The 22,339-nt window shown below is 44.0% G+C and overlaps 1 non-coding gene across 1 annotated transcript; it reads right to left on the bottom strand.

Annotated features, from left to right (window-relative positions):
- Positions 1-11,516: 11,516 nt before the first annotated feature.
- On the bottom strand, positions 11,517-11,588 carry TRNAC-GCA. The gene has a single exon. It is a non-coding gene; the product is annotated as a tRNA-Cys (tRNA).
- Between the last annotated feature and the right edge of the window lie 10,751 nt (positions 11,589-22,339).

The following is a 22,339-nucleotide window of genomic DNA, read 5'->3' as shown; positions in this document are numbered from 1 at the left end:
TTTCTCCTTTGCTCTCTTCTTTTCTCAGCTGTTTGTAAGACCTCCTCAGACAACCATTTTGCCTTTTTGCATTTCTTTTTCTTGGAGATAGTCTTGACTGCCTCCTGTACAATGTCACAAACCTCCATCCATAGTTCTTCAGGCACTCTGTCTATCAGATCTAACCCCTTGAATCTATTTTGTCACTTCCACTTCCACTTCCAAGGAATTTGATTTAGGTCATACCTGAATGGTCTAGTGGTTCTCCCTACTTTCTTCAATTTAAGTTTGAATTTGGCAATGAGGAGTTCGTGATCTGAGCCACAGTCAGCTCCCAGTCTTGTTTTTGCTGACTGTATAGAGGCTCATGGTCCACTGGAGAAGGGAATGGCAAACCACTTCAGTATTCTTGCCTTGAGAACCCCATGAACAGTATGAAAAGGCAAAAAGGTAGGACACTGAAAGATGAACTCCCCAGGTTGGTTGGTGCCCAATATGCTACTGGAGATCAGTGGAGAAATAACTCCAGAAAGAATGGACAGATGGAACCAAAGCAAAAACAACACACAGTTGTGGATGTGACTGGTGGTGGAAGTAAAGTCCAATGCTGTAAAGAGCAATATTGCATAGGAACCTGGAATGTTAGGTCCATGAATCAAGGCAAATTGGAAGTGGTCAGATCCAAGTGCTGCAGCGCTAACTGCTTTGGATCTTTGCACGGACTGCTTTGAACGGGCTAACTCTGTAAGCTTATTTCAAACTTCAGCTCCCAAATGAGGTAAGAACATAGTGGCTGCCTTACAGGGTTTGTCTAAGGAGTAAATGAAGCTATGCTGTCACCAGCCTTTAGCACAATGTAACCTGAACAGACTCTCCAGATCCACTTGCTACTGTGAGCGTGAGCAGTTCCAACACTTCAGGCTTTGAGCTATAGTTTTTTTCCTGCAGACAACTCCCAACCCAAGTCTGCAGCCCCAGCTATTCTCTTGAGCTACAGGACAACATTTTCCTTTCCAGCCAGACAGTATGACCTGGAATATTCTGTCCGAGTGCAGGGTCCTTCACGGAGCAGCTCAAACTCACCTTCTTAGTCTTGGCTCCCATACTGCTCTGCTGTGAATACGCTCTTGTTGGCTTGGACAATTTTTTTTTTTTTTTTTTTTTTTTTTTTACTGTTTCTCCTCCATTCCTTCTACCTGGAACATTCTCTTGGCTATTTCCACTGACCAAAGATTTAACACATTAGGAATGTGCTCAGATGCCATTTTCCTCAGATCTTCCCCAATGAAGAACTCCCACAACTCTGACTTTTTGTAGACGTTTTCATTTTCTTGTCACTCGTGGTGCCCCTCATGATGATAACCTCTATGTCAAGATCCTGTCAGCTGCAAGTGACAAAATTGTGTGAAGGCTCAGAAAGAGGAAGGAACAGGAAGAGGACAGAGAGAGAATCTCAGGAAATAGCTAGGGAACCTGGAATATGGAGGACACCTCAGGCACAGCTAGATCCAAAGCCTCGGGCTAGTTATCAGGGCTGTCAGCTGCTCCATCTGACTTCACTTCGTTTATTTTTTTTAAATCACTTTATTTATTTATTTTTGGCTGTACCGGGTTTTCGTTGCTGTATGGGCCTTTCTCTAGTTTCAGTGAGCAGGGGCCACTCTCTACCTGACGACACACAAGCGTCTCGTTGTAGTGGCTTCTTCTGTTGCAGGGCACCTGTGTCTAGGCTGTGTGGGCTCAGCAGTTGCGGCCCCCAGGGCTCTAGAGCACAGGCTCGCTCAGTAGTCATGGCCCAAGGGGTTAGTTGCTCCTCGCCGTGTGGGGTGTTCCCCGGGCCAGGGATATAACCCATGGACTCTTCACCACTGAGCCACCAGGGAAGCCCTAACTGCATTTCTTTTTGTGAATTGGCTCAATTCTCACTTACTGCGAACTGGTTTCCTCTGTGAAGGGAACATGGAAGAATGAAAAAATTTTGGACAAATGAGTTATATCTTGGTGGATAACATACATGCAAAGAACCCAAGGCTAATAGTAAACTCCACTAAAGGCAATAGTTGGAAACTTGTTTTTTTTTTTGTTTTTTTTTTTTTACTTAAGTTACCTGGGTTGGGAAGACCCGCTGGAGGAGGGCATGGCGACCCCTCCAGTATTCTGGAGAATCCTGGAGAATCCCCATGGACAGAGGGGTCGCAAAGAGCCCGACACAACTGAGCGACTAAGCACAGGAAGTGAACTAGGAAGCGAAATTGGGGGAAACCATCACAGCACTGATTATTGTGTTTGTGGTGCAGTGAGGGTGATTAGGTTGAGATGAGGTCATGAGGGTAGACCCCCCAACATTGGAACTAGTGTCCTTGTGGGAAGATAAGAGACCAGCATGCTCTCTCTGCCAAGTGAAAATGAGTATATTACCCAAAGCAATCTATAGATTCAATGCAATCCCTATCAAGCTACCAACAGCATTCTTCACAGAGCTAGAACAAATAATTTCACAATTTGTATGGAAAAACAAAAAACCTCGAATAGCCAAAGCGATCTTGAGAAAGAAGAATGGAACTGGAGGAATCAACCTACCTGACTTCAGGCTCTACTACAAAGCCACAGTTATCAAGACAGTATGGTACTGGCACAAAGACAGAAATATAGATCAATGGAACAAAATAGAAAGCCCAGAGATAAATCCACGCACATATGGACACCTTATCTTCGACAAAGGAGGCAAGAATATACAATGGATTAAAGACAATCTCTTTAACAAGTGGTGCTGGGAACTCTGGTCAACCACTTGTAAAAGAATGAAACTAGAACACTTTCTAACACCATACACAAAAATAAACTCAAAATGGATTAAAGATCTAAATGTAAGACCAGAAACTATAAAACTCCTAGAGGAGAACATAGGCAAAACACTCTCTGACATACATCACAGCAGGATCCTCTATGACCCACCTCCCAGAATATTGGAAATAAAAGCAAAAATAAACAAATGGGACCTAATTAACCTTAAAAGCTTCTGCACATCAAAGGAAACTATTAGCAAGGTGAAAAGACAGCCTTCAGAATGGGAGAAGATAATAGCAAATGAAGCAACTGACAAACAACTAATCTCGAGAATATACAAGCAACTCCTCCAGCTCAACTCCAGAAAAATAAATGACCCAATCAAAAAATGGGCCAAAGAACTAAATAGACATTTCTCCAAAGAAGACATACAGATGGCTAACAAACACATGAAAAGATGCTCAACATCACTCATTATCAGAGAAATGCAAATCAAAACCACTATGAGATACCATTTCACACCAGTCAGAATGGCTGCGATCCAAAAGTCTACAAGTAATAAATGCTGGAGAGGGTGTGGAGAAAAGGGAACCCTCTTACACTGTTGGTGGGAATGCAAACTAATACAGCCACTATGGAGAACAGTGTGGAGATTCCTTAAAAAACTGGAAATAGACATGCCTTATGATCCAGCAATCCCACTGCTGGGCATACACACTGAGAAAACCAGAAGGGAAAGAGACACGAGTACCCCAATGTTCATCGCAGCACTGTTTATAATAGCCAGGACATGGAAGCAACCTAGATGTCCATCAGCAGATGAATGGATAAGAAAGCTGTGGTACATATACACAATGGAGTATTACTCAGCCATTAAAAAGAATACATTTGAATCAGTTCTAATGAGGTGGATGAAACTGGAGCCTATTATCCAGAGTGAAGTAAGCCAGAAAGAAAAACACCAATACAGTATACTAACGCATATATATGGAATTTAGAAAGATGGTAACGATAACCCTGTGTACGAGACAGCAAAAGAGACACTGATGTATAGAACAGTCTTATGGACTCTGTGGGAGAGGGAGAGGGTGGGAAGATTTGGGAGAATGGCATTGAAACATGTAAAATATCATGTATGAAACGAGTTGCCAGTCCAGGTTCAATGCACGATACTGGATGCTTGGGGCTGGTGCACTGGGACGACCCAGAGGGATGGAATGGGGAGGGAGGAGGGAGGAGGGTTCAGGATGGGGAACACATGTATACCTGTGGCGGATTCATTTTGATATTTGGCAAATCTAATACAGTTATGTTAAGTTTAAAAATAAAATAAAATTAAAAAAAAAAAAAAAAAAAGAGACCAGCATGCTCTCTCTGCCAAGTGAGGACACAGCAAAAAGCTGGCCATCGCCAGGAGGGCCCTCGCCAGGAGCCAGATCTCCTGGTGCCTTGATCTTGGACTTCCCAGCCTCTGAAACTGGGAGAAATAAATGTCTTTCACTTAAGTCACCTAGGCTATGGTATTTATTACAGTAGGCCATGCTGACTAAGATAACCAGTTACTTGATTCCAACCCAGGGCTTGAACCCAGGTCTCCTGCATTTCAGGCGGATTCTTTACCGTCTGAGCCACTAGGGAAGCCCAAGTTTACTTCCTAGTAAAAAGGAAATTTTAGTTCAAAGTGAAAGACAAATAAGTCAATGTTTCTATTTACAAGTAACTTAAGTAAAAAAAAAAACCAAAAAACAGTTTCCAACCAGTTTCTTCCTTCATTCGGCAAACATTGATCGAAAGTCCTATTAGGTGCCAGGTGCAGAGGGTATCCACACAAGCATATCCAGTTTTTTTCTTTTGAGTCGTTTGCAGGTCAGCTCTATATGTCATGGCCCTTAACTACTTAAGTCTGTGTCTCTTAAGAGCAGGAATATGTTCTTACAGAGACACATAGTACAGTTATCAACTTGATACCTCTTTGCTGATATAATTCCAGTTTCATCAGCTGAGCTAGTATTCCAGTTTGTTGGGTTTTACTTGTATCTTTAGCCTCTCTTAGCCTGGAACATTTCCATAGTCTTTATTTGTCTTTTATAACATTAACAGTTTTAGAGAATTCAGTCTCTCCTCCCCTCCCATTTTCCTGATAGAACATTTTCCATTTTGTGTTTGTCTGATGTTTCTTGTGTCCTTCTAAGGGCATCATACCTGTAGACACATGATATCCAGTTGTCTCTCATTGGTAAAGTTAATTTTAATCATCAAGTTGGTGCCAGATTTAGTCATTACAACTAATAATCTGTGGGGAGCCATTTTCAAAAAATGAAAAATCCTGCTCCTCATCAAAATTTCCCTCTGATGTTGGCATCTAGTGATGGTTATTTTTGAAAACTTATATATTCTAATTGTGATAATACATATCATGAAATTTACATTGTATCCATTTTTAAGTGCACAGTTCCGTGGCGTTAAGTACATTCAAACTGCTCTGCAGCCATCCTCACCATCCACCCACAGATCTCCTTTCATCTTGCACAACTGAAACCGTACCCATTAAATGATGACCCCATCCTTCCAGGCCCTGGCAACCACCATTCTACTTCCTGTCTCTGTGAATTGACTACTTTAGAAACCTCGTATAACTAGAATCGTTTGTCTTATAGTGATTGGCTTATTTTGCTTAGCATAATGTCTTCAAGATTCATTCATGTTGGATCTGGTGTCAGACTCTCTTTCCTCTCTAAGATTCCATTGTCTGTGTCCATTACATTCGTTTACTCATTCATCCACTGGTGATTCTTGACCGATCCAGTTTCTACCCTGGTTGCAGAATGACAGATTTCCAGCTGTGGAATCCCCTCCACATCTACCAGTTGGCCCTCAGCACTCTTTCTTTTTTTCACCATTCATTTATCTATTTATCATTGTTATAAACTCATGAATCCTACTTTGGAGTGATTTCTAATTCGCAGTTCCCTGGTGGCTCAGACCGTAAAGCATCTGTCTACAATGCGAGAGACCTGGGTTCGATCCCTGGGTTGGGAAGATTCCCTGGAGAAGGAAATGGCAACCCACTCCAGTACTCTTGCCTTGAAAATCCAATGGACAGAGGAGCTTGGTGCAGGCTACTGTCCATGGGGTTGCAAAGGGTCAGGCACGACTGAGCGATTTCACTTTCACTTTCTAATTTGTTACTATACTATTTGGGGGCTCAAATTTTATGCCAGATGTGGCCAGTAGGAGCCCTTTCAACCTGATTTTCATGACATGTGTCTACTATATTTTACAAAGGATTTCCTTACATTCTGGCATTACGTGACACTCCAGGCTCATCTGATATCCATTCTGTCAGCCCTGGAATTAGCCATTTTCCGAGATCCTGTTGTTCTTTTTGCTGGGGCATGGAGGTAGAGATCAAGCTCTGGGGTCTGGGTGCTCATTACTACTGGGGTACCTTGCTTATTGGGCTTCCCTTGTGGCTCAGCTGGAAAAGAATCCGCCTGCAATGCAGGGCACCTGGTTCGATCCCTGGGTTGGGAAGATCCCTCAGAGAAAGGAACGGCTACCCACTCTAGTATTCTGGCCTGGAGAATTCCATGCAGTGTATAGTCCATGGGGTTGCAAAGAGTTGGACATGACTGAGCGACTTTCACTTTCACCTTGCTTCTTAGCTGTTTCAGCAGATAGTCCTGAGAAATAGAGACATATATCTACACACATATACACAAACACACAAACATGTGAACACTTACCAGATACATATGCACATTATCATCTACATATATGTACATTTAAAAAAAGGAGTTTACGTCACTGTCTCCAGTCTCCACAGAGTTCTTTCTGAGCTTCCCATATTCCATATTGTATGACCTTCTTCTGTAGTGAGAACTGAATCTCAACAGCATCAACATTTTTACTCATTTGCTTTATCTCATATTCAGCCATGAAATTAAAAGTTGCTTGCTCCTTAGAAGAAAAGCTATGACCAACCTAGACAGCATATTAAACAGCAGAGATATTACTTTGCCGACAAAGGTCTGTCTAGTCAAAGCTATGGTTTTTCCAGTAGTCATGTATGGATGTGAGAGGTGGATCATAAAGAAGGCTGAGCGCCAAAGAATTGATGCTTTTGAACTGTGGTATTTGAGAAGGCTCTTGAGAGTCCCTTGGACTACAAGAAGATTAAACCAGTCAATCCTAAAGGAAATCAGTCCTGAATATTCATTGGAAGGACTGATGCTGAAGCTGAAACTCCAATAGTTTGGCCACCTGATGTGAAGAACTGACTGATTGGAAAAGACCCTGATTCTGGGAAAGATTGAGGGCAGGAGGAGAAGAGGGTGACAGAGGATGAGATGGTTGAATGGCATCACTGACTCAGTGGATGTGAGTTTGAGCAAGCTGCAGGAGATGGTGAAGGACAGGGAAGCCTGGTGTGCTGCAGTCCATGGAGTTGCAAAGAGACAACTGCTGAGCGACTGAACAGCAAATAATATATATTATGATATAATATTAGGTAAAAGAAACTGAGGTAAATAGGCCTTTTGAGTGAGATGTCATGTCAATCTCTCTGGGAGTTGGCTGTGTTTACTCTTTGCTGTAGCTATGGTTTCCAAGACTAAAATGTCTTCTCATGTCCTTGATTTTGTCTCCCCAGTTGTCTTTAGGTTTCTCCATAGACTGGTTCTTTTTTAAAATATATTTTAAACAATTTATTTGGCTGTGCTGGGTCTTAGCTGCTGCATGCAGATCTTTGATCTTTGCTGTGAACTGGCCTGTGAACTCTTTCTTGTGGCTTGTGGGGTCTAGTTCCCTGACCAGGGATTGAACCCAGCCCCCTGCATTGAGAGCTCAGAGTCTTAGTCACTGGACCACTAGAGAAGTCCCTAGAGACTGATGCTTAACTAGCGTCTGAAGTTTGCAGCTCTTTCAGTTTCGCTCTCTAGAAGAATTGGCGATGTGGTGGTAAAGTATGGCAAGAGAGGAAACCTTATACAGAGCCTTATGTTAGGTCTCAGTCTTTTAGGAGCCCTGAGTTGTGACATTCACAAGTCACCCCTCACCCCATCCTCATTAAGGAAAACTAGACTCCAGGTTCAGCTCTGCTCTTTGGTAGCTGTGATTTTCTGCATCTGTCTGTCTGTCTGTCCCTCCAGTTTTCAGGGTGTCAGCTTGCCCTGTGACCTTAATTCTTTGATGGGTCTGAGAAGCAGTGCGTTCAGCTTTTTTTTTTTCTTTGTGAGGTAGGGAGTTGAGAGTGATGAGTTCCAAGCTTTTTACATGTCAGACAAGAACCTTGAAGTCAATGCTATTGATTTTTGCGTGTTAATTTTATATCCTGCTATCTTATGGAATTCTTTTATTGTTTGGATTGCTTTATCTTTGATTTTCTAGCATTTTCCAGATATGCTGTTCTGTGATGTGCAAACAGACACAGTTTTTTTTTTTTTCCTGGTTGCACCATGCAGTATGCAGGGTCTTAGTTCCCCAACCAGAGATGTGACGCATCCGCCCTGCTGTGGAAGCTTGGGGTCTTAACTGCTGGACTGCCAGGGAAGTACCCTGGCAAAAATTTAAAGCAATCTTAATAGCCACTAATGAAGATATGTGGAAATGAATTTTTTTTATTTTATTGGTGGCTGTGTTGATTGATGCAACTTTTCTGTAGGTTAATTTGACAATTGGTAAGGAGAAGGCAATGGCACCCCACTCCATACTCTTGCCTGGAAAATCCCATGGATGGAGGAACCTGGTAGGCTGCAGTCCATGGGGTCGCTAAGACTAAGAGTCGACATGACTGAGCGACTTTACTTTCACTTTTCACTTTCATGCATTGGAGAAGGAAATGGCAACCCACTCCAGTGTTCTGGAGAATCCCAGGGACGGGGGAGCCTGGTGGGAGGCCGTCTATGGGGTCGTACAGAGTCGGACACGACTAAAGCGACTTAGCAGCAGCATCAACAAAGCCTTAAAAATTTGTATATTTTTACACAAGACTAAAATTTTGTTTAGGAAGCTTTTTAGTAACCTGAGAAAAATGTTGTTAAAATGCTGATGGAAAAAGCAAATTGTTTATAATGAAGTTTAAAAACTTAGATTTTAAAGGAATGTCAGGGAAGAAATTTAGGTTGAAGCACATCAAAGTATTTATAGCAGCTATTGTTGGATGGTTGTATTACGGGTGCTTTTACTCACCTTCTTAATTTTCCAGTGACGCACCATGTGTATTTTTGTAGCTAAAAAATAATTCATTTTGTTTTAACACAGGCTGCTTAATAACTAAACCTGTGCCTGGTTCATAGGGGGCATATGATAAATATTTGCTAAATTGAATTGTTCCCTGGTTACTTGGCCCATCCACAATTAAAAAAAAAAACATTTAGAATCCTCTGTTTCCGAAAGGGATTTAAAAGTTGATCCACATAACACTTAATCCCTGAGTACATATGAATAGAGTAATTCATTAATTATCTGGACTTTACATTTCCCCGGGAAATATTTAGAGAATTTAGGTATTGGTGTAGCTAGATGTCTTCTTGGCACCAAAGTCAAATTTTAAAACTTTCATATGTCAACAAATGTTTTAAAATCACTTCTGCTTAGGTTCCTTAGTTAAAAAAAAATTATATGAGCTTTTCTTACGTTAAAGTGTAAGAAACTTTCATACTCAGATTATTTTAGGTCTGTGCATAATTGTCTTGTAATTTCACCAGGGAACAATTTAGGCGTATCTTTTTATAAAGGGAAGATTCTAAAATTGGAAAGAGTTCCTGACCCCATAAAATGTCATAAATTCAACCTTGGGTTCTCACATCTTGCAGAAAGGGATTTCTCATAGAGGGACTTTTTATTAACAGAAAGACTTCACAGGAGGCTCTTTGGGTAGTACATACACCTGGTATATCTCTTCCCAGGTCCCCGAGTGAGTGCGTCAATTAGTAAGCTTGCTTCTGTGGCCTAAAGGCCCTGTGTTCTTGAATTTCTTTTCTCAAATATTCAGGGATTCTAAAAATTCAGCTCAAAAAGAAACCCCGACACCACATACTAGCGCCCCCTAGTGTTACATTATCACCAGTTCTTTGAGTTTTGCTTAGCAAACGCTTTTTTTAAAAATTTATTTTTTTTTTATTGAAGGATAATTGCTTTACAAGCAAACACTTTTTGAATCAAACTTAAACACTATCTCTGAATATGAATAGATCAGTCCCTGCCATGACTAAACTTTGAGTCTAGCTGAGAAGACGGACATTATTTGGGGCGTGTGATGTGAGGAGAACATGTCATAAATACATGTGCCATTTTAGCCCTTGTATGTTAGCACAGACTTGAGAGAAACAAGATTCCAGACAGGAAGACCAGTTAGGCTGTTAATAAACTAGTCTCAGCCATCCAAACGTAAAACTCCCTTTCTAAGTTCAAAAGTTTAGTATTTATTTGTCTAGTAATTGAATAGTTGGGGAAAAGCTACCATATTTGCATTGGTTGCCTGTCCTCAGGCCAATTAGGGGTATCATGCCAAAATTATTCATTTTAAACAAATATTTGAGATTCTAAGGACTGTCTCTCAATGTGAGATCATCTTATGGATGGTTGCTGTCAAGCATTTTTAGCTTCCTAATACAAGTCCTTAGGGCTTCCCAGGTGGCACAGTAATGAAGAACCTGCCTGTCAGTGTAGGAGATGCAGGAGACTCGGGTTTGATCCCTGGGTTGGGAAGATCCCCTGGAGGAGGAAATGGCAACCCACTCCAGTATTCTTGCCTGGAGAATTCCATGGACAGAGGAGCCTGGTGGGCTACAGTCCATGGGGCCAAAAAGAGTTGGACAAAAATGGCACCCCACTCCAGTACTCTTGCCTGGAGAATCCCATGGAGGGAGGAGCCTGGTGGGCTACAGTCCATGGGGCCAAAAAGAGTTGGACAAAAATGGCACCCCACTCCAGTACTCTTGCCTGGAGAATCCCATGGAGGGAGGAGCCTGGTAGGCTACAGTCCATGGGGTCACAAAGAGTTGGGCATGACTGAGTGACTTCACTTTCACAAGCGACTGAGCACACATTAAGTCCTTAGGAATAATCTTAACTTCACTCTCAAATTCCACTTTTCCTTGTTCCTGACAACTATAAGATAATCTGTTGCATCTCTATTATAAGTCAACAGAAGAGGATCAATCACAATTTATATATAAGTGGTTCTAATCAAGACTGAGAAGAGGTCAGTTATAAAAAGGATCATGTGGATTTTGAATTAACTGTGTTTCATTTGTTCACATCACTTCTATAGGTATGATTAGATTGTTACCCTATTAAACTTAAGATGCCTTAAACATTCTCTGTTGTCAAAACAATAGACTCTATTATTTCTTTCTCTCCTTCAAATCTCAAAATTGTTGAAAAGATGTAACATAGGTAAATTTCCCTGGAGGAAATTTTTCAGAAGAAAAGTATTGAACCTCACCATGAATGATTCTTATCAGTCTTTCAAGCTTCTTTAGCTGGAGGGTTCAGAGGTCTAGATGCATGTTTCTGGCAGAGGGTACATTATATTTTAGAGATGTATCCATGTGCATGGGCATAGGTACATTTTATTCATTTTAATTGGTGTTCAGTCATCTGTTATGTGAAAGTGAAAGTGAAGTCGCTTAGTCGTGTCTGACTCTTTGCGACCACATGGACTGTAGCCTACCAGGCTCCTCCATCCATGGGATTTTCCAGGCAAGAATACTGGAGTGGATCGTCATTTCCTTCTCCAGGGGACCTTCCCAACCCAGGGATTGAACCTGGGTCTCCTGCATTGCAGGCAGACGCTTTACCACCTGAGCCACCAGGGAAGCCTCTGTTATGTGACCATACCATAATTTTCTCATTTCCTGTTGTTAAATATTTAGTCTAGTTGTTACTTGGTAAATTGTTCTTTTATTATGTTCTATTATTCTACTAATAATTGTTCTATTATTATGTTCCTATAAATGCAGGGCAGTTCCATCACTAAGAATTTTGGAGTTAAGGCTTCTGGGTTTAAATCCCACCTGTGGAATCTTGAGAAAATTGCTTAAGCTAGTAGTGTCTCAGTTTACTCCTCAAGAGATATTAATAGTACCTATGCAGACAAGCATCTGTCTACAATGTGAGAGACCTGGGTTTGATCCCTGGGTTGGGAAGATTCCCTGGAGAAGGAAATGGCAACCCACTCCAGTACTCTTGCCTTGAAAATCCCATGGACGGAGGAGCTTGGTGCAGGCTACTATCCATGGGGTCGCAAAGAGTCGGGCACGACTGAGCAACTTCACTTATGCAGACATGTCTTTGGGCACTTTTGACACTATTACCTTATTACCCTGGCATTTACTATTCTGATAAGAAGTCTGTTGAAATTTCTTGGTAGATAATGTATCTTTTTTTTCCTTCTATCTTTTCTTCTACTATTGTCCCTTTATCCTTAATGTTCTCAAGTTTCACTGTGTGAAATTTATTTTAGAAAATTGTCCTGCTTGATATTCAACATGCACAGAGAACACATTTCTTTAATCTTCGCAAAGTATCTGTGCTCTTTTAAAAAATGTTTCATCTTCATCACGCCATTCATTCTTTTGTGTATTTTGGAACTCTTGTTAACATGTTTCTTTGACTCTCTCGGTTTTATTTCCAAGTCTCTTGAGTTCTCATTATTGCCTCTCTGTACTGTCTTCTGAGTTAATTCCTCAAGATTATTTTTCAGTTCACTGGCTTTATCTTTGACCATGTCAGGTGTTGCGCATATTCCACTTGTTGAATATTTTATGTTGATGGTTATATTTTTCACTTTTAAGATTTCTAGTGGTTTCTTTTTAAAAATAGATCTATTTTTTAAATTTCTGCACATTTATTTTATATTTTATTTTTCATTTTCAATTGAAGTTATGAGTTTATTTCTCTCTTTAAAAATCTGAGACATATTTTTATATATTTTTGTCAGACTGTCTTATAATATTATTTTTATATGAAGTGATTTCATATTCTGAATGATCTGGTTAGCTTTTGTTTCTTTTTCTTTTTTTTTTTACAAAAAGCTTTTAGGCAATTGATTGTTTTAACTGGTAAGAACCAATCCACCTAGAAGATATATTTGTAAGAGAATGGCAGTATTGACAAAAGGGGAACTTTAAGAGAATAAGTTTGCTTTAAACCCGCAATTTTATTTGATGTTCTCATATTCAGTGGTTTAATTTGGAAAAACAAAAAGGTACATTATGCCTGTGAGTATCCACAGATTATTTAGCGTGCCACAAATGAATAGAAGAGGGGAGGACTAGAAACACATTAAATAATGGTGGACACTGTGCTGCAGCAGTATGGACATTACTGAGCCCAACTGTTATGTTTCTTTCTGATTAAAAACATAATATTGTGTCTTGGATTAAGCAAAAATCAGCAAGTCTTTCCTTCTGTGGACACCTTCTATGTGTTGCTGGAACTTGGTATTTTGATCTCTACCTTCTGTTTCTAACATTATAGAACCATTTGACTTTCCACCATCCAAGAACTACAGTGGCTACTTTCCTTATCCATGGCTTGACATCTTCTACTTTTCATCTTTCTTTATTATTAATTTTAATTTTTCTCAGTTATAATGCACATCAGAATCGACCACTTCTACTGTTTTGTTGGAAGGGATAAACAATTTCTTATTTCTTCTTTTCTTCCCTTTTCCTCAAAGGCAACCATTTTTACCTAATTACTTTGGTATTTACATCCATGTCTGCTGCTGCTGCTGCTGCTAAGTCTCTTCAGTCGTGTCCAACTCTGTGCAACCTCATAGACTAGAAATAATTAAATGGCTACTTGTTCTTTCTTTTCCGATTAGGCATTTTCTGTTGGTTTTCCACCATGATAAGTAATAACAACACTCGCTCATACAGCACTTAGGATGTGCCAGGCACCTTTCAGGGATGTTTCCTATATGTTAACTTATTTAATGGTCATAACAGCTCTGAGAAGTTACTGCTGACTTGTCTGAAAGTTCAGCTGGGTCTGTCTGCTGGAAGACCTCCACCTGACCTCTCCATCTGGCAGGTTCGGGGGGTCATGATAGCTGGCTTCACCCAGAGGCAGTGTCCCGAAGTGTCCCAGCAGAAGTTGCTCTTTTTGCCCTAACACTAGAAGTCACACAAGGTCACTTTCACAATTCCACTACTGTATTGCTTCATGACTCCATTACTGAATCTGTATCAGCCGGCCCAGATTCAAGGGGAGGGGGGAGTGGACCCCACTTCTCAATGACAGCAGGGTCAAAAATTTTGGGACCATGTTTTCAAATGACCATAGTCCACCCTCTGGTCATGAATTATTTACATTTCTCCTACATGCAAAGTGCTCCTCTTCTCCCAAGAATCCACTGAAGTCTCTTGACCCACTAAAATCTCATACCATTACAGCATCAGAGACCAAGGCTGGATCCTGCCGTCTAAGCTGGGTCCCAACCAGAAGAGGCTTTACAAATGAGCTTTCTTGAGTACAGTGCCTCTCTGAAGATCTGTGAATTAAAGAATCATGTGATTTGCTTTCCACTCACTTAAACTACTGTGTTTGGCATGGGATAACTTATAGATACTTATAGATATCTATAATAGATACATATATATAATATAGATATTTATAGATATAGATATCTATAGATATCTTATAGAAACTTATAGATGCTTATAGATACTCCTGTTTTAAAAATAGGGGACTTCCCTGGTGGTCCAGTGGCTAAGACTCTGAGCTCCCAATCCAGGGGGCTAGATTTCGATCCATGGTCAGGGAATTAGATCCCACGTGCTGCAATAAGACCTAGAGCAGCCAAATACATTTTTTTTAAATAAAATAAAAACTGGAAAATGGGAGGCACAAAATTTTGCTGAACTTTTTGCCACTTTGTAACAAGCATCTGCTTTCCTCCTTTTTCCAAGAGCATTTTCCTCATTCTCCTTTTAAGCCACCACTGACAGCCTCTTTTTTTTTTTTTTTTGACAGCCTCTTTTGAGGTCCATCAGACTATTATTAAGTCTCCTCCAGTCCCCTGAGCTCTGAGCTGTGTTTGGCTCAGTCCCAAAGCCAGTCCCACACATCTAAGACCTGTTTTCATATTGAGCACCTCACCTCCAGCACCAAAATCTGTTTGTTACTATTGCTGTGTAACAAACCACCCCTAAAACGTAATAACTTACGACAAAATACAACAGGGACTTCCCTGGTGGTCCAGTGGTTAAGAATCTGCCTTCCACTGCAGGGGACACAGGTGTGATCCCTGCTCTGGGAACTAAGATCCCGCAGAGTGTGGAGCAACTAAGCCCAAGGTCCACAACTAAAGAGGTCTGTATGCCACGGCTAGAGAAGCCACACCCGATGCAGCGTTCCCCCTCCCCAGCCCCAAAACAGACAAAATACAACAAACTAGTGACTGTAACAAAAAAGAAGCAGACACACAAACACAGAGCACAAACTAGTGGTTCCGAGTGGGGAGAGGGAAGGGAGGAGGGCAACAGAGGGGAAGGGGACCAACAGGTACAAACCCTTGTGTATAAAATAAGCCACAGGGTAACTCATACAACACAGGGACTATAGCCAATATTTTATAATAATCATATTGGAGTATAACATTTTAAAATTGGGAATCCCCACATTGTACACCTGTAGCTTATGTAATATTGTACATCAACTTACTTTAATTAAAAAAACCAAACCACCAGCCATATAACTCTCCTCATGATTTTGTGGAATAAGAATTTGGGAAGGACTAGGGGGAAGCTCTTGCTTGAGGTGGCCTGTGTGCTGTCTAGGCCACATACCCGAAGTCACGATGGGGCTGGATGCTCAGTGTGGCTCACTCGCATGGCGGGTGGTGGACACTGGCTGTCGGGGGCCGGGAGGTGTGTGTGGTTCTTCCAGGCTGGTACCCGGGGCACCAGCACAGGAGATGCAGCGCTGTCGGACTTTTGATGTGGTATCTGGTTTCGCCCAAATCAAGCATCTGAAGGCCAGCTTCCAGTTTCATTGCGTTTTCTAACCTGGCCTCAGAAGCCACACGAGCCCTCCTCTGCTGAACTCTGTTGGTTAGAACAGTTGTAAACCAGCCCAGATTCAAGGCGAAGGGTCACAGGTACCGCCCCTCATGAGAAGAATGTAAATTATGGGCAGGGTGCACGTTTTTTAGGGCCTTGTCCTCTTTTCCACTCTGTTGAGTGTGTGCTCTAAACTGAACTGATAGACTCCTCCGTGTCTCTTCTTTACGTCGTTAGGAAACCTGGGACTAGAGCTCTATGGACCATGCGAGCCTGGAGCAGCGGGGGAGCAACTCGTGGACGAGTGGCCGGGACTGTCTGTGGATGGCGGCGAGCGGGAAGGTGGTCGGAGCCGCAGAAGCACGGTAGGCAGTGGGCGTGTCATGCTTGTTCTGTGTGCGTTGACCTTATCGCTCGCTCGGCGGGGAGAACTGTGTTGCTTGTTCAACCACGCGAGCACTGTCCTCGTGTGGAGCTGTGGGAAGCTTGGGTTTGGGGATTAGCTGATCTGTGCGTCAGTTGTGGCTGGTTTCAGAGAGCAGGTGTGGCATTGGTGTGAGATGCACACCCAGTGATGGGGGTGCCTCTGAAACTTTCTGCGTGGCTGCATGCTCGAGCCCTGGGACTAGAGCTAAGTAACAATTCCCTTATTCTTCCCTGAACTTACGTAATAGGACCTACCTTTCCCCACTCAGCATTCTGACGATATTTTTTCAGTGCCTAGGTTCAGCCCTATCTGTGCCTTTCCTTGGATTTCACAGTAATTTATTCTAATAGATTCCCTCCCCCCTTTATATTTTAAGGCAGATGGAGTTATGTTTCTGCCCCTTTCACCTGAAGACCAGCCCATCATCCAGTCCCACATCTTCTGAAATCGTGGCCCCAAGTCTCCGTTTTTCAGTACCGTGTCATCTTGTGAGCTCTCTTCACATGTCTTCAGCTTTCTGCTAAACATCTTAATTTGGATATTTCTTGCATTTCCACCTCAATAGTTGAAGTCTATATTTATTTTCTCTTCCCAAACGCTTCCCTTTCTTTCCTGGCTCCATATTTTTAGTCAATCCACTCGTCCAGACTAACATCTCACATCTCAGAGTCATCGTTTTTCTTTAACTGAAGCACAGTTGATTTACAATGTTGTGTTAGTTTCTGAGGAGAAGGCAATGGCACCCCACTCCAGTACTCTTGCCTGGAAAATCCCACGGACGGAGGAGCCTGGTAGGCTGCAGTCCATGGGGTCGCGAAGAGTTGGACACAACTGAACGACTTCACTTTCACTTTTCACTTTCATGCACTGGAGAAGGAAATGGCAACCCACTCCAGTGTTTTTGCCTGGAGAATCCCAGGGACGGGGGAGCCTGGTGGGCTGCCATCTATGGGGTCGCACAGAGTCGGACACGACTGAAGCAACTTAGAAGCAGCAGTTAGTTTCTGGGGTACAACAAAGTGATTCAGTTTCGTATATATACAGTCTTTTTCAGATTCTTTTCCATTATATTTATTACAAGACACTGTGCTTAGTTCCCTGTGCTATACAGTAGGATCTTGCTGTTTATTTTATATATATATATATATATATATATATATAATAGTTTGTATCTGCTAATCCCAAACTCCTAATTTATCCCTTCCTGACTTTTTTAACTTTAAAGTTTTTAGTGAAGAGCTAACATATTCCCACAGTTGAAATTCAAAAGGGTGCAGATTGAAAGAATTTCTTCCTGTCTTTTCCCTGTGCATCTCAGAGACAGCCTATGTTATGAGTTTCCTGCAAAATCGGAGGTAATATGGAAATATATGCAAATACCCTCTTTGTCCTCTCCATACACATTACATTGTTCTGCACCCCGCTCTTTTCGCATGACAATGCAATTTGAAGTTCATTTTGTATCAGTACTTTTTTTTATCTAATGATGATGTAGGGTTCTGTGGTGTGGATACACTTACATTTACTAACTCATCCCCTGATGATGGGCTTGTCCTGAAGCTTTCATTCTGGTGGGCTGGTCTGTGCCCAGTCTGACTCAGGGTTGTGGACTTGTCTGTGGTCACTCAGAAATCAACCCTGAATTTCCATTGGAAGGACTGATGCTGAAGCTGAGGTGCAATACTTGGCTACCTGATGTGAAGAGCCGACTCATTGGAAATGACCCTGATGCTGGGAAAGATTGAGGGCAGGAGAAGAAGAAGGTGACAGAGGATGAGATGGTTGGATGGCATCATTGACTCAATGGACATGAGTTTGAGCAAACTCTGGGAGACAGTGATGGACAGGGAAGCCTTGCATGCTGCAGTCCATGGGGGAGCAAAGAGCTGGACACGACTGAGTGACTGAACAGCAGCACTAGACTACTTGGGGTCAGGGCAGAATCTAGGTGCTCGGTGTGGGCATGGCCAGCCCTTCAGAAGGACCCTGAGGGGGTTGGCAGCAGGTGGGTACAAAGAGCCAGGGTCCTAGAGTGGAACCCCCAATCCTAGACCAAGGCCTGGACCCTTTTGGGCAAAAACCATCTTGGTAAGATTTCCCTTGGACCCTAGGCCATCTTCCCAAGTAGTGGGGGCCTGTTGGCCTCCTACAATGCTGACAGCTAGACTGAAATGCAGGCACTTGAATTTGGGCCCTGTCCTGTGTTGGGAATGTACGTACATGGGAGGCTGGCTCTGAGCAGTATGCTTTTAAGGATTCAGCCCCTGGATGTCTGGTCGACCCCACTGTGGTTAAGCTGCCAGGCCCCTGTGTTCCTGACTTGGCCTGATAACAGTGGTCAGCTCACAGCAACCTAGCCCTTCGCCATGCAGGGGAGGGTCTGAGCATCTCCATGGGGTGGCAGAGATGACCGGTGGGTCAACCCAGGCCGATGCTGCTGCTCACGCAGGCAGGACTTCCCCTTCTCTGACCTGCCCGGGAAAGACCCATGTCTGACCGGCCCTTCTCTGTGGCCAGGTTGGGGAGCCCTGGAAGGAAGGGACAGTCACTCCTCACTCCTCACTCCCCTTTTTGGCTTGGATTCTGGTTGTGCTCATGGGAGGACAGGTGGTAGCCCTGGAACCTGCAGTCCCTGTGTAAATCCGTTCCTCTGCTCTGGGTTGCTGGGGCCCTTCGGAGCTGCCAGAGGAGCAGCATCTCCTTGGCCTCATTTCCTGCTGTCCTCTCTGCCTGCTGTCGTCTCCACTCTGTCTGATTCCGCACCTGAGGCTCTTGGGAACCCTGATGGTTGAGGAGGCTTCCTGGGCACCTTGCTGTGCTTAGTTGCTCAGTCGTTTTTGACTCTTTGTGACCCCGTGGACTGCAGCCCTCTCTTCATGGGGATTCTTCAGGCAAGAATATTGTAGTGGGTTGCCATGTGCCCTCCTCCAGGGGATCTTCCTGACCCGAGAATTGAACCCGGGTCTTCCACATGGCAGGAGGATTCTTTACCGTCTGAAGCCCTCCCTGGCACCTTTCCTGGGCCAAACTCAGCCTGGGTTCAGGAGAGCTGCAGGAGGTGGGGGGAAGCCCAGAGCTCCCCACAGTGCATCCCGCCTACGTGATCAGCAGCCAGCAAGGGACCAGAATGCAGTCTGGGTGAGGAAAGGTCACGTTGAGGCAGAGGAGGGTGTGGGGACAGACGGAGCAGATGAAAGGAGGGCGTGGGTTGAGAGAGGTCCAGGGTCCGTCCCAAGGAGTAACTTGAAAGCAGCGCAGGACTCGATTGGAGAGAAGAGAAGGGGAGAAAAACCACCGCTTCTGTCTCTGCCCATGCAGAAACCTGAGCTTGACGTGGGCAAGACCAGCCTGGAGACAGGAACTTGCCGTTCCTCTCAGCTGCACCAACAGCACACCACCTCCCAGAAGCTGCTTCCTGTACTTGCCTTTTTGTCTGACAGGTGCCTGATTGTGCCTTTTTCTTGAAAGTAGAATCTGGGTCAGTAGCCTCAAGCATGCAATGCGGAGCTTAGTCTGTGTGAAGGCGGAAGAGATGTGGACCCCACGGAACGTGATTTAAGGGACCAGAAAAACCCAGATGGCCTAGAGGCAGGCCTGACCTGAAATGCCACCACCCTGGTGTGTTCCATGGGGTTAGGAGCCGTCCGCTGCCTCCTGTGCTCTGTGTCAGCGACCCCTGGGGTGGATGACGGCTGCAGGTGACAGTGACTGTCCAACCTCCCTGCGGGCAGGGCCCGGCACTGGGGGCCAACCCCCCGGGAGCGTGGATGAGGGAGGGGTGTGAGTGAGGGGGTGGGAAGAGCAGAGGCTGGGACCCTGTTTGTTGGGCAGCCCTGAGCAGCCATGACCTGGTGCCCAAATGAGAGTCTCAGCCCTGCACCAGACTGCAGCCCAGATCTGCTCAATCGGAAGATTGTGAGTCGGGCCTGGCAGTCTGGCTCGAACAAGCCCTGTAGGTAACACGGACTCACGCCCAAGTCTGAAAGCCTCCAAGGGAACGACAGTTTTAAACAATTAAAAAAAACTGATTATATTATTATTCTCAGTGAGACTCAAGAGAACATTACATTTAGAGAGAAAGAAGAGACAGCTTTGAGTGAGGAATGTGTAGGAGTTCATTCACTCTTTTACGTGATCGGAAAACTAATTACAAAACTTGATCATGCGTAAAGCAAAGAAAATTTCAATAACTACAGGACAAAGACCCCCAGGAATTCATAGCAAAAAGTATAGCCCCCTCAAAATCTAACAGCTTGTTAATTTTATAAATGCTTTCTACATAGCTCAGAAACAAACACAACTTGTTTGGGAAGAGTGAAAGAAGGCTGTTTTCTTGACTGTCTTTTACTCCCCGACATTCTCTGCCCTTGAAAAAGCTGTCACAACAAAGTGGTGCTGGATTGAAGTTCCCGATTTTTGGAATGTTTTCCGGGGATCCTCGCCCCTGGCCCCGTCTACTGAAGCCCTCGTCATCCTATCGTAACAATCTCAATTTGAAAACAGACTGAATACAATGTCTAACTCTGGCTCTGCCACTAACTGGCTGGGGGAACCCCAGCAAGTTACTTGACCTCTTTGACCCTCAGTTTCCCATCTGTAAAATGGGGCTAATCATGGGGTCCACCAGACCAGGGCTTCCCGAAGGTCCCTGTGCTGAGTATACACAGTAAATACTCAGAGGTGGGTGTAATCCATCAGTCATGCAGTATCATCTCAACTTGAGACTTCCCTGGCAGTTCAGTGGTCAAGACTCCGTGCTTCCTCTGCAGAGGGCATGAGTTCAATCCCTGGTCGGGGAACTATAATCCCACATGCTGCATGGTGAGGCCAGAAAATAAAACAAACTTGAAGAAGTTAGACTAGACCTTGAGGAAATCAACTTGTAATGATGGGCATGGAAGGCAGGTAAGGTAAAAGTGCAAAAGTGTTTGTTGCTCAGTCATGTCCGACTCTTTGCAACCCCATGGACTGTAACCTGCCAGGCTCCTCTGTCCATGGGACTCTCTAGGCAAGAATACTGGAGTGGGTTGCCATTTCCTTCTTCAGGGGATCTTCCCAACTCAGGGATCAAACCTGAATCTCCTGCATTGCTGGTGGATTCTTTACTGTCTGAGCCACCAGGGTAACCCCAAAGTAGGAGACCAAACAGTAATACTTGTGTATATGTTTAGGTTCTGAGACATATGTTTAGTTACTCTGATCCTGTGACCTTGACATTGTGGAAAGAACAGGGAAATATAAGAATATCTTATGAACAGGCCAATGAAGCTTTCAAGGCTGGCGAATGTCTTCTGCCCTGTCTGCCAGGGTGTGTCTCCAAGCAGAAAGAATGGTGGGCACCAGCTGGGCCAGGGGTCACCCTGCAGATTTGCTCGCTTGCTGGATGAACACACCTGGCTGGCAGGCTGACAAGCAGACCTACCCCTCGTCCCCCACAGTTACCTCCCCACAGAATGATTTATGGTCGTTCAGTTTCCATTTATAAAACTGACAATGTTCCCGCTGATAAATATGATATACGTGAAATTCAGCAGCCGCAGGATAAAAGCCGCTGGCCCCATGGCGACATCTGGCCGCCTGGCTAGGGCGTCATCCGGTGCCCTTCACCCCTTGGAGTGCTGACTGCTGTTCGGTGCAATAAAGAGAGTGTAAGGTCCACGGGGACATGACGACAGCGTCCAATGCAACCAGTAGGTCCCATGGCTGGGGCTAATCCCAGGCAGAAACATTTGGAGTGAGACTCAGGAAGAAATGCCCTGCAGTGGTCCTCACGCAACAGTGTGTCTTTGCAGCGTGGTGTAGGGATGGTGACCCGGGTTCAGTTCCTGGGTCAGGAAGATCCCCCGGAGGAGGGCATGGCTACCCGCTCCAATATTCTTGCCTGGAGAATCCCACAGACAGAGGAGCCTGCTGGGCTCCAGTCCATGGGGTCACACAGAGTCGGACACGACTGAGTGACTAACACCCAGTGGGGATGGTGACTTTGATGGTGAAGGGCACAGACGGGTTGACTGTGGAGCGGCGGGTGTTTTCATGCACAGATGATCTGCAAGGACCTCGTGCCCACCTAGAAGCGTGGTCTCTGTGACTGCAGTTCCAGTGGGGAATCAGTGCTGCCTTTTATCTGCAGATT

This window comes from Bubalus bubalis, chromosome 13, assembly GCF_019923935.1.
Source record: "Bubalus bubalis isolate 160015118507 breed Murrah chromosome 13, NDDB_SH_1, whole genome shotgun sequence".
NCBI lineage: Eukaryota > Metazoa > Chordata > Mammalia > Artiodactyla > Bovidae > Bubalus > Bubalus bubalis.
Note: the sequence above shows the minus strand (reverse complement) of the source record. Positions and strands in the feature narration are given on the sequence as shown.